Below are 13931 nucleotides of genomic sequence, written 5' to 3' on the forward strand. Positions count from 1 at the left end.
AGAAACCCACAGAATATGGACACTATATTAGGCCCAGATTACTAAAATTTGCCCTTGTTGTGGAAATTTTATTATGCAGATTGTCATCTGTCTCGCGGTGTCGGATTTAGACAAAGAACGCTCTAGCAGAGGGTACTTGGGTTGAATCGGGACCAGTGGTAAAACCGTCAGTATGAAAACCTTCTCATGGGCTTGGAGACGTGTTCTCAGCGTGTAGGGGGGCGTTTGCCGGTTTGTGACCACTAAGTGCAATGCACTGGGCTTCTTCCCTTCAAATGTCTATACACATTAGAGAAGTGAAGTCTGCATAACGAGAGATACATATTATACCTCTGCTGCGGCTTTGCTATCCCTTTCTGGATACATATCAGCTTTTAAGACATGCATATCTGCCTTGTCGGTATACTCGTACCGTATACTGACAATAGCCATAGCAATGTCTCGCAGATAATCTCAAACCTATAAGAACCAGTAGAATGATCTACTTTTGAGCAGTATTGAATGAGGTCCATGCTGACAGTGATGAGGGTGGGCGGCCACCTGGCTGGTCAGGAAATGGACATGACTCATCCTTCCTTATACAGGAATGGGGTGTGTGCATTGTCTGTCCAGCCACATTGATTGCTCTTCCCTGTCCTTTGACATGTCATCACTTCCTCTATGTTATCACTTCCTGTATCCTTGTCTTGGGCTAGCCCCTTTTTACACCTTTTGTGAGTAAATAAAAGAAACAGACTGGGCAGGGAGGAGAGGAGTTGCTCGGAATTTCAAGCAATATAGTAACACCTGGGTCTGGCTCTGACTGTGGTTGAGGGAAGAGAGATTTGCCTATTTCTTTACACAAAGTTTGATGCAAGCAGATTACAACTATTAAACTTTCTGCAACACCCTAAAGAAACTGTTTTCGGATGGCGTACTGTATATTTCAGAAAGCCACACACTATGTACTGTAAATTAGGCCCAGATTATTGGAATTTGCAATACAAACTCAGTTTTTGGATGTAGGACAGTATATGTCACAGAAAGCCACACACTATGGATACTATATTAGGCCCAGATTAGTAAAATTTGCCCTAAAGAAACAGTTTTCAGGTGGCGTACTGTATATGTCAAGGATGTGTATTACACGCACACACTACAGAGACAGTAGATGACGACTGGCCACTGATTATTTAAATTTACGCTAAAGAAACAGTTTTCAGATCGTGTACTGTATACAGGTCCTTCTAAAAAAATTAGCATATTGTGATAAAGTTGATTATTTTCTGTAATGTACTGATAAACATTAGACTTTCATATATTTTAGATTCATTACACACAACTGAAGTAGTTCAAGCCTTTTATTGTTTTAATACTGATGATTTTGGCATACAGCTCATGAAAACCCAAATTTCCTATCTCAAAAAATTAGCATATTTCATCCGACCAATAAAAGAAAAGTGTTTTTAATACAAAAAAAGTCAACCTTCAAATAATTATGTTCAGTTCTGCACTCAATACTTGGTCGGGAATCCTTTTGCAGAAATGACTGCTTCAATGCGGCGTGGCATGGAGGCAATCAGCCTGTGGCACTGCTGAGGTGTTATGGAGGCCCAGGATGCTTCGATAGCGGCCTTAAGCTCATCCAGAGTGTTGGGTCTTGCGTCTCTCAACTTTCTCTTCCCAATATCCCACAGATTCTCCATGGGGTTCAGGTCAGGAGAGTTGGCAGGCCAATTAAGCACAGTAATACCATGGTCAGTAAACCATTTACCAGTGATCTGTGGGTACTTGACACTGGACTTCAGGCATTTTGGCATTTCCCTCTCCCCAGTCTTCCTCCAGACTCTGGCACCTTGATTTCCGAATGACATGCAAAATTTGCTTTCATCCAAAAAAAGTACTTTGGACCACTGAGCAACAGTCCAGTGCTGCTTCTCTGTAGCCCAGGTCAGGCGCTTCTGCCGCTGTTTCTGGTTCAAAAGTGGCTTGACCTGGGGAATGCGGCACCTGTAGCCCATTTCCTGCACACGCCTGTACACGGTGGCTCTGGATGTTTCTACTCCAGACTCAGTCCACTGCTTCCGCAGGTCCCCCAAGGTCTGGAATCGGTCCTTCTCCACAATCTTCCTCAGGGTCCGGTCACCTCTTCTCGTTGTGCAGCGTTTTCTGCCACACTTTTTCCTTCCCACAGACTTCCCACTGAGGTGCCTTGATACAGCACTCTGGGAACAGCCTATTCGCTCAGAAATTTCTTTCTGTGTCTTACCCTCTTGCTTGAGGATGTCAATGATGGCCTTCTGGACAGCAGTCAGGTCGGCAGTCTTACCCATGATTGCTGTTTTGAGTAATGAACCAGGCTGGGAGTTTTTAAAAGCCTCAGGAATCTTTTGCAGGTGTTTAGAGTTAATTAGTTGATTCAGATGATTAGGTTAATAGCTTGTTTAGAGAACCTTTTCATGATATGCTAATTTTTTGAGATAGGAATTTTGGGTTTTCATGAGCTGTATGCCAAAATCATCAATATTAAAACAATAAAAGGCTTGAACTACTTCAGTTGGTGTGTAATGAATCTAAAATATATGAAAGTCTAATGTTTATCAGTACATTACAGAAAATAATGAACTTTATCACAATATGCTAATTTTTGGAGAAGGACCTGTATGTCACAGAAAACAACACACTATGGACACTAGATTAGGCCCAGATTATTGGAATTTCCCCTAAAGAAACAATTTTCAGATGGAGTACTGTATATGTCACGGATGTGTATTTCATGCAGACACTATAGAGACAGTAGATGAGGACTGGCCCCTGATTATTAAAATTTACGCTAATAAAACAGTTTTCGGATGCTGTACTGTATAAGTCACGGATGTGTATTAAACGCACAAACAATGTGGCACTGATTTGAATTTACGCAAAAAGACAGTCTACAAATCACTGCACAAACCAAGTTATCAAATTTGGCCAAATGCCTGCCAAAGTATAAATGAAACAAACTATAATGTATTATATTTGTAATGTGAGTAGTGTATGACAAACCCGATTACCTCATTTTCCAGGATTTTTCAGGAGAGGTTATCTGTATCTGATCGGTGCGGGTCAGACACCGGGGCCGCCACCAACCAGCTGTTTGAGAAGACAACGGTGCTGCTGTGAGCGCCACGGCCTTCTCGCAGCTTACCAAGCACAGCACTGTACATTGTATAGCGGCTGTGCATGGTATCGCGCTCAGCCCCATTCACTTCAATGGAGATGGAGCAAAGCATACCAAGTACAACCTGAGGATAAGTCATCAGTATCAGAATCTCAGAAAACCCCTTTAAAGCTCATCAAGAGAAGGGAATTGCCAACTACATACAAAAATCTACAATATCTACTTCTGCATAAGGGCAGGCCAGCAAGCCAGCTCTCCTGCTATACATAGGAGTAAGTATAGAAACATAGAATGTGTCGGCAGATAAGAACCATTTGGCCCATCTAGTCTGCCCAATATATCTGAATCCTATGAATAGTCCCTGGCCCTATCTTATCTGAAGGATAGCCTTATGCCTATCCCATGCATGCTTAAACTCCTTCACTGTATTTGCAGATACCACTTCTGCAGGAAGGCTATTCCATGCAGCCACTACTCTCTCAGTAAAGTAATACTTCCTTATATTACTTTTAAACCTTTGCCCCTCTAATTTAAAACTGTGTCCTCTTGTGGTAGTTTTTCTTTTTTTAAATATTCTCTCCTCCTTTACTGAGTTGATTCCCTTTATGTATTTAAAAGTTTCTATCATATCCCCTCGGTCTCTTCTTTCTTCCAAGCTATACATATTAAGGTCCTTTAACACCTTTCCTGGTAAGTTTTATCCTGCAATCCATGTACTAGTTTAGTAGCTCTTCTCTGAACTCTCTCTAGAGTATCTATATCCTTCTGGAGATATGGCCTCCAGTACAATATATCCAGTATAGTCTAAGTCTATAGTCTAAGTCTAAGTTGCACACACTCGGGAGATTTATCAAAACTGGTGTAAAGGAAAACTGACTTTGTTGCTCATAGCAACCATTAGATTCCACCTTTCATTTTCCAATGGAGCTCTGAAAAATGAATGGTGGAATCTGATTGGTTGCTATGGGCAACTAAGCCAGTTTTCCTTTACACCCAGACTTAATAAATCTCCCCCAATTGTGTTGAAAATTAAAAAAAGCACATGGAGTATATATGTGAATTGGCAAATTGCCAGCTGTGGAATGATGATTTGCTTCCCACATCTAATTATAAAAAGAGATTTGCTACTAAATGAATAAGTATTCACATAGGAAAAGGAGTGTGTACTGTTCTTTTAGCAGGTCTGCTATACAACATTGACTAACACTAACATTTACAGTTTTGCCATACCTTCTTAACATAGACCATTTCTACCACTCAGGATGTCGCTTGATAATTACGTTACCGTTGAGAAAATACAATTTTATGATACTGATGCAATAAAAAGCTATTCTGGCACTTAAACAAGGAGAGAGAGTCTGAACAGTTGGAATTTCTGAACTTTGTTTGCCGTGTACTAGTACAGATGATTTCATTTTGAAAATATGTGAAATTTGATCTCTTTCTTTGCCTTTTCTATGCTGCCAGCAATTACATCAAGTATCTAGCGGTAGACAGGATAGAGCAAAAGTATAATGAGGCATGAGTCATGAAAAGAAGAAGATATTTAGATTTTGTAATAGCAGAAAGGTTTAAAACATTTGCTCCATTATTTATAATATGTTTTGGAAGCCTTACATGCTTATGAACCTTTGAGACTTCAGACAGTATAAATGATATTAAAAACACATGCAACATTGTGCAACTTGTGGAAATGAGAGATTATCTTTCCCCACAATGGAGTATGCAGTGTTCCTGGTATGGAGAAGGAGAGGATAGAAGTGGTACTGCAGGTGGGAGTTGTAGTAGTCTTCCCCAGTGCTTCCTGAGGCTGTGGATTTAAAATAATGGAGTAAGCTGTAGTGTGGTGCTTTACAATGACGAGACAGTTTTTGGTATATCAGATTCACAGTACTTTACTGAAGCAGGGCCGGTTCTAGGTGAAATGGGGCCCTGGGGCAGAAAACAATAAGGGCCCCCCCCCCCCCCCCACACATGACACTTGCTGACTTAACGTCGCTTGGCAGCAGCACATCTCTCCTTCCCTCCCCCCTAAATGCACATTTCCCTAGTCCAAACAGAACCAGGGCGGGCTAGTACACTGCTGGCACTGGGATGGATGAGATGGTGCCTGGGATGGATCCGATCCAGTTTAATCAACCAACCTACCAGTAACTGCCCCCCCCCCCCCCAAATGCAAATTTCTCCAGTCCAACTGACTCCAAACAGAAGCAGTGCGGGCTAGTACACTGGCACGGGTGAGATGTTGCCTGGGATGGATCCCGATCCAGTTTATCTAGGAGGAATTTTTCACAGCGTATGGCCTCATGCACACAACCGTTTTTTTAAGGTCCACAAAAACGGGGTCCGTAGGTCCGTGATCCGTGACCACATGGGACCACATGGGACCTCCCACTTTCTATACAACCTTATGGGATATGTATTACGTACATATAGTACATGAAATACAGAGACATTAACACATTCAGTTCTTTCCAGTGTATTTCAGGACACTGGATCCACGTACTTTAAGTTAAGCAAATGCATTAAAGTCAATGTCCAGCCACATGTCTTAAACATTGCAAACAGTGTATAGAAGTCTTTAAAGAGTCTCAACGAGTTTCAGTGTCTGTAAAGATAGTCACAGCTCAATCCAGGTACCAAGCAGGTAGTTTCCCTTTTGTGGCATGGTCAAGACTTTTGAGTAGTTGTGGTTCTTCCTCAGGCATCAGCTCTGGGTGACTTGGTCTCTCTTGGATGACGACAGGTTCTCTTGGCGGTACTTGCTCAGGTTGAAATAGAGATGGAGTTTGCCCAACTGGAACAGTGAAATTTATTAGAGGTTTCGGGAACCAATGCAGAGGATCTAAGTCAAGTAGGTGTTTCTCTACTGGTGCTGGTGATTGAAATTGAGAAGGTGGCTCTTGGACTCAAAGTGGTTGTTAAATTAGTGAAGGCTTTTCTGAAACAATCTCTTTTAGGCACAGCTTCAGCCGGTTACAGTGTACTACTGGCTGTCCCAGGATAATTTATGGCTCTTTTTCTCAGTTGCTATCCAGTTTGCTTCTACGATAGTTATTTTTCAGCCATACATGGCCATCAATTTTGAAAAGCTCTGCCTTGGTAGATTGTTCATTGTTTTTGGCACGCATTTGTCATGTGGATTTGAACAATCTCTTGAGCATCAGCTAGGTGTTTTTGATGTTCACGCACCCAATCTGTCTGTGGCAAAAGGTTGATGGCTTCTTGAAATTATAGATATAAGGTGCGGTCTGCTGGTAATTTACCTTGATGGGCAAACATAAGGTAGTATAGCGTGTACCCACTGGAACAATGGATGGTGTTGTTGCTGTTGAGGTACACTATCACAGGTAGCAAAGTCAGCCAATCAGTTCTTAGTTAAGGTGGTACAGCTCCCTGTAGGGCCGGCTCCAGGTTCATGTGGGCCCTTGGGCGATAAAGTCTCAGTGGGCTCCATTGTTGCATTTTGTCACTTTGGCACTGACATGAACTGTACCAGACACTGACAAGCTCAAGGACTGGCTTACCTTCTGCTGTACGTAAGTATGCAGGGCTGGTACAGCTTTTTAAGAGAAGTAATAAAGTAATGACTGCTTGGTACTCTCCACCCTGGCTCGGCACAAGTTTTAAGTTCTCTGAAATGTGCAGAGTCAACCACACGGAAAGGGAGGGACTGTAGTAACAACAACTTGGCCAGAAGCATGTTCAGTTTCTGTGCTGTTGGATTAGTGGACACATACTGTTGTTTCTTTGCATATGCCTCTGTGATCGATTGCTGGCGAAACACGTGATGAGGAGTAGGAGGAGCATCAGGGCCAGTAAATGAAGGGAACAAATGACAGCTTAAAGAAGGGAAGTGGGCTGCTGAGAGATGCAGCAGTTGCTGCGTCAGGCTGTATCACTACATTACTGCCAATTTATGGTGACACTGCATGTATTCATGCATGGCCATGGTGCTAATATTATCACCCTAGCTGCACTTCACCTTTTCCCCACAGATCCTGCATACCTTCATGCTATTGTCCTCCAGCAACGGTATAAAAAATTCCCACACTGGCAAGTATGGCATTTTACCCCCACCACTCCATGATGTCTGCCTGATGCTGCCTCTATGAAGCCATGCACCACTATATGTTTCCTGATTGGTAGGCTCCTGAGTAGCAGATGGTCTATCCCAGGCAGCGTTGGCTCCAGATCTCACACTGCTGCCACCCTTCTTGCTCAGCAACACGCTGCCGCACTACCACTGTCTCACGAGCAAGCTGCCTACCTCACCCCCTGATGATGATGATGATGATGAATCCCCTCTTCACCCTTCTCTAAAGTGCGATCAGCTACATTATCATCCACTACTGTCTGCTTGTCAGTTATGTAGCCCTCACTAGTCTCATGGCCACATCCCTGAGCGCTCGCAACACCGCTCCCACACATCTATCATTGTCGCTACTTGCACGCCTACAGAAGGATGCAGCAGACCACTCCTCCAAATCTGGGCTGGTCTGTACCTGCTGACTGTCCACAATAAGCTCGTCCTAGATAAAAAGCGGAGCAGAGCCAGCAAAGGAAAGAGGCAAGTTAGGAAGGATGAGGGAACAGAGCTTGTTCCTGGGCCATGCCATGCCATTCCAGTTGAGATGATGTTGAAGTTCGAGCCATCCATTCCAGGATAGCGGGATTGGTCATCAAAATACGACCACTGGATGACAGTGGCTGCTCTGGCCTGTTGCTGCAGCTGCTGCTACCCCCCCCCCCCCATCCCTTTCTTCTGCTGATACTTGTGCCAGCTACAGTAACATTTTTGCTTCTGTCCGTTCCTTTGGAGGGCCCTGGCAACTGTCTCCCTGACATGCTGTATAGTAACTTTAACTGTATTAGTAAAAAAAATATATTATTCAATGTCAAGGTGGACACCCCAACAACAGTAAAACAAGAAAAGTTACCCAAATTTGACAATCATGGCCTAATGGAATTGTTTATCTTTTAAACAAGGTGGACACTGCAATAACGGTAGAACGAGACAGGTTATTGACCCCAATTTGAGAATCAAGACTTAATAGAATTGTTTATCTGTTGAACAAGGTGGACAGCCCAATAACAGTAGAACAAGACAGGTTATTCACCCAAATTTGCATTTAGAATTTATTAAAAAGTTAGTTTAGGAAAGGGGGGTGACAGCTAATAACTGGAGACCAATACATCTTACTGTGATAAAATATATTACAATGCTTCTTATATTTACCTGTACAATGATGCAAAGTTGTCTGATGACTTAAATATATAACCCTAAAAATATATGACCCCAATTTGAGTAAGAAGACCGTATTTTTCGCCGAATAAGACGCACTTTTTCTCCCCCCAAAATGCGTCTTATACGGCGAATGCTGTCAGTTTTACATGGCAAGGGCAAGCGGGGACGGACTGGGAGGAGGAGCTGGGGGCCGGCAATAGCGGCGGGGCGGTGCAGTCACTGTACTATAGCCCCGCCGCTCCGGTATACTAATATAATATGTCTTATTCAATTAATAGTTATTAAATATGCCCCTTTATTCCTAATAATACCTTAAATCCTAAGCGCTTCAGTACAATGCAGGCCGGGTGGGCGGCAGCGTAACTCCCTGATGTCACGTGCCTGCGCCGCCTACTTTATGAATGAAGCAGGCGGCGCAGGCAAGTGACGTCAGTGAGTGACACGCCGGCCACCCGGCCTGCCTGCCGGCATTGTACTGAAGCGGTTAGGATTTAAGGTACTATTAGGAATAAAGGGGCATATTTAATAACTATTAATTGAATAAGACATATTATATTAGTATACTGGAGCGGCGGGGGATCTGTGTAAGGCACAGTTATGGGCTGGGTGGGTCTGTGGATGACACATGTATAACAATGCCATCCACAGATCCCCCCTGTAACAGTGCCATCCACAGATCCCCCCCCCTGTACCTGTAACAGTGTAAGCCACAGATCCCCCCATAACAGTGTCAGTCATCCACAGATCCCTCCATAACAGTGTCCGTCATCCACAGATCCCCCCATAACAGTGTCCGTCATCCACAGATCCCCCCATAACAGTGTCCGTCATCCACAGATCCCCCCATAAGAGTGTCCGTCATCCACAGATCCCCCCCATAACAGTGTCCGTCATCCACAGATCCCCCCCATAACAGTGTCCGTCATCCACAGATCCCCAGTAATAGTGCCATCCACAGACCACCATTAGTTCCAAACCCACCAAACACACAGCACACCTTTTGGTTAAAAATATATTTTTTCTTATTTTCCTCCCCAAAAACCTAGGTGCGTCTTATAGGCCGGTGCGTCTTATACGGCGAAAAATACGGTAATTGAATTGTTCATCTACTAAACAAGGTGGACACCCCAATAACAGACGGTTTATTCACCCCAATTTGGAAATCAGGGCCCAATAGAATTGTTTTTCTATTAATCACTTTGAACACCATTCAATTTTAAAGCTCTATGCCCCACGCCGCGATTGATTCAAACCACGCTGTCTCTTATGGATCCCTTCAGCTACACATTACAGTCCCTGCACTGTTTGTTTCACACTGGAAATTCAGCATTCTCTTTTTTCTACAGATCGTCAGTACTACTATCCTTAGCGCAGCAGCACTTCCACATCTCTCCCTATCATTGTCTCCCAGTGAAATGGCAGAGACCACGCAAGATAAGGTTTTTAAAGTGCTGCGACATCACAGGGGATGACTATCTGTGGATTGGCTGACTGCATGGCATTATGGGTGATCTCGCATTCCAAGGATTCTTTCACTTTTTAAACACATGTAGCCGCCATTTTAGGAAAAAAATATTTGTTTCCACAAAGCACAAGGAAATTTGGATTCATTGTGAATAGAATTTTTCCTAAACTTCAGATCCAATTCCACTTTGGATGCTTCAATTCACTCAACATATCATTATCTGATCTGTGGGGGTTTGACACCTGGTTCCCCCTCCTTTGAGCATTGTGCCTTCTCGCAGCTTTCCAACCACATGGCTGAATAGGGCTGAGCTGCTCCTAGGCCATGTGACACATGAACGTTTCGGCACTCGGTCTAGGAAAAACAGACTGATCGGCGGTGGTGCCGGGCGTCGGACCACCACTGATCAGATACTGATGACCTATCAAGAGGATAGGTAATCAGTATAAAAATCTCGGACAACCACCGTAGAAATGTTAAAGTTTACCTGTTGTTTCGGAGGAATTTTCAGAATAAGCTGCCATGTATGCGTACACGAATGATAGCTCTATATTTGCCAATTATAAGACTCCTATGTGGCACGATTTAGCAATTTTCTCCTCTGCAGGCAACATTAATAATCCTCATTTGTCCTTAAACTAGTGGGAGCCTGTCCATGGAATGGAGACAGCAGATGTACTGAACACTGTTGATGTAAATGTTGCACTCGAGATATAACACTATTACTATTAGCTGTTGAATCGTGTCTGCGCTTGAGTGTTTTCTCTGCTGCTGACTGCTCTATTCCCTCTCCATAGCACTCTGCAAGACAATTTAATCTGATCTTGCAGTGAGCAGGCATCCCATCTTGGTTTTAACAAGACAGATTTATCAAAATATATGTTATGTTCTAGTAAACTAAGAACTCTAGCAAAAAACTCTGATACCTATTGACGCAGCAATAGAAAATCTGTCTCACTTCTCCTTTTTTCCCTCTTCTGCCTTAGACTAAATACAGTATATTTATGCTGCTGCTCTGGGACCCTTAGGTAAACTTAATCTGTGCTGCACATGCTCAGCAATGGTGTTCTTTTTTTACCCCATTTATTTAATTCACAGGGTGTTGCATATTTACAATTTAGAAAGAAAATAATTTTTTGTTCAGAAATTGTATTCTAATAAATACATTTTATTTTGTATCTAAGCAGCTTGACTATTTACATGATGCAGATGAAAATCCTAATGTCACAATTTTACTATAGTAAATTTGTTAGTACTGATTATTATGCATTAACCTTTTATGTCTGAATCAGAGTTGGAGTCGGAGTGTGGAAAATAGAGGAGTTAGAGTTGAATTTGGAATTTTTACTTGCCCCACTCCACAGCTGTTGGTTATAAGTGTTAGGCCAGATGTGCCCTAAGAACATACATACTGACAGAACATATACCTTTACATCCTGGAAAAGGATTATGTTTTAATGTAGTATATAAATAGGGATTCAAAGCCTCTTTTCAGGGTCCTCAACAAATCTAGATGATAAATGTATTAATTTCCTGTTGTGGGTCCATAGTAGACTGCATTCACTGACTATGCATCTGTGCACACACAATCAATACTGCCAGAATTGTACAGTATGTATGCGATAATTTAGAAAAGGATATAGAATTGGAATAATATTATATTTTTCTGTAATACTAGGTTTACAAGTGAAAAGGGACACTGGCTGCCAAACATCTTTTGGCAGAATTTATTTCACATATTGAAACAACATAATGTAGCATATGGCAGGTGCCAACCATAATATGTGTTTTAGGCGCTTCCTCCATTGATTCTGACAGCTTTGAAAAGTGTCTAGAAAAAGGGCAATGACTGTGTCACTGTGTCACTATGTCACAGTTGCAAAGAGTCGGCATCTGATTGACATTTTTATTTTATTTATTTATTAATTGAATGAAGATTGTTTTGCCTTTTCATTTCATAGATAGATCCAAATGTATACTGAACAAAAATACTTCTATTCATCTCACATTTTATATTTTTTAACCCCTTAAGGACTCAGCCCTATTTCACCTTAAGGACTTGGCAATTTTTTGCAAATCTGACCAGTGTCACTAAGTGCTCATAACTTTAAAACGCTTTGACTTACCCAGGCCGTTCTGAGATAGTTTTTTTCGTCACATATTGTACTTCATGACTCTGCTAAAATTGGGTAAAAAAAGTTAATTTTTTTGCATAAAAAATACAATTTTTACCAAAAATTTTGAAAAATTAGCAAGTTTCAGTTTCTATACTTCTGTAATACATAGTAATACCCCCAAAAATTGTGATTACTTTACATTCCCCATACGTCTACTTCATGTTTGTAACATTTTGGGAATGATATTTTTTGGGGGGGATGTTAGAAGGCTTAGAAGTTTAGAAGCAAATTTTGAAATTTTTCTGAAATCTTCAAAATCCCACTTTTTATGGACCAGTTCAGGTTTGAAGTCATATTGTGAGGTTTAGATAATAGAAACCTCCCAAAAATGACCCCATTCTATAAACTACACTCCTCAAGGTATTCAAAACAGTTTTTTCAAACTTTATTAACCCTTTAGGTCTTCCACAAGAGTTAATGGCAGATTCCCTTACGTCCTACCAGCAGCACAGATGGGGTTAACTGCCCCTGTGGACTGGTAGGACCGGCGGAATTTTAATGAGCCCAAGAACCAATAAACGATCTTCAGCTCCCTGAAAGGGAGGAGATCACCCCCCAGCCCACCGTGTTTTTTTCTGTCCTTTGGACAGGTTGGACTGGCGTATCGCTCCTTTTTGGAGCTGAGAGTTAGGGGCTCCTTTTTTTCTTTCTAATAGAAAGGATTGCCCCGTTTTTTCACATGGCTCTCTTTTTTTGCCTTTATTTTCAGGCGGATCGCGGCGATATTTCTATACCTGGGGACCGCGGGGAGCGGGGTGTCCCCCTCCCCTCTTCTTTTCAGTTTCTCCTGGTCTCCCGTTCCCCCATCGCCACACACGTGTGGCGTTATGGGTGCCGCCATCTTCCGGAAGTGACGCACACTAGCTGCGCTACGTCACTTCCGGTTTTTTTCCGCAGCGCGGCTGAGGTCCTATCCTCACCCTTTTTATAAAGATTATTTACCCATAGATATCCTGTGATCCAGGATGACCCGGGGCAGCTATCCAAAACAGGCTGAGCTAGTTTTGTTAGTGCTCTTATATCTTAGGATACTTACGATTTGGGACCCGCCCAGGGGGCGGGGCTTCTTCCTTTTAAGCGCCCAGAGCCTGTCATTCAGTGCTCTGGTTGCATTGCTTTGACAAGCTAGCTCCAGAGTTCCCTGTGCCTTGTAATATCCTTATATATTACTTGACCGTGGGTTTGTGTGTTCCTTCTGCAGCTCTATATTTCTCTAGTGCTGGTGGGCCCCCTTAAGGTCTCTTTTCTCCACCTCCAATTTTTTTGTAGGTGTTATGACCTGTCTTTTTTGTTTCCAATTACAGACTATGGCTTCCCCCAAGGATCCGGATCAGCGAAAATCTGGGACCAAGAGGAAGCATTTGGCGTGCTTTGATTGTAACACGCCCTTAGACGACGGCTGTCCCTATTCTAGGTGTGAGAGTTGTCGCACGGCGTCCACGGAACCCACGATGCAGGAGATGTTTCAGTGGACGAAGACATATGTGGATGATTCCATTAAGGGAGTGGTGCGCTTATTGAATGAGAGGTTACCAGGACCCTCTCAGACTCCCATGGATGTGGCCGCTCCAGTCGCACCACCCGAAAGACCCACCCCCTGTTCGGTGGGGTCTTCTTCTGAGGAAGAAGAGATCACTTCTTGCTTTTTCCCTCCAGAAAAGACGCAGAAGTTACTTAAGTCCATCAGGTCGGGGGACCATGATGTTGACATTGGGGAGTCCTCCGATCCCGCCGTACGGACACAGCGTGTCTTCAGAGCGGATGAGACCCTTCTTTCTGTGATGCGCACAGAATGGCGAAAGCCTGAGAAAGGCCCAGTTCTCACTAGAAAATTCAAGCTCATGTACCCGATGGCTAAACCCTTGGTGGAATCGTGGGGTTCCATTCCCAAGGTGGACATGG

The sequence above is a fragment of the Bufo gargarizans genome, chromosome 3, assembly GCF_014858855.1.
Source record: "Bufo gargarizans isolate SCDJY-AF-19 chromosome 3, ASM1485885v1, whole genome shotgun sequence".
In the NCBI taxonomy this organism is placed as follows: Eukaryota; Metazoa; Chordata; class Amphibia; order Anura; family Bufonidae; genus Bufo; species Bufo gargarizans.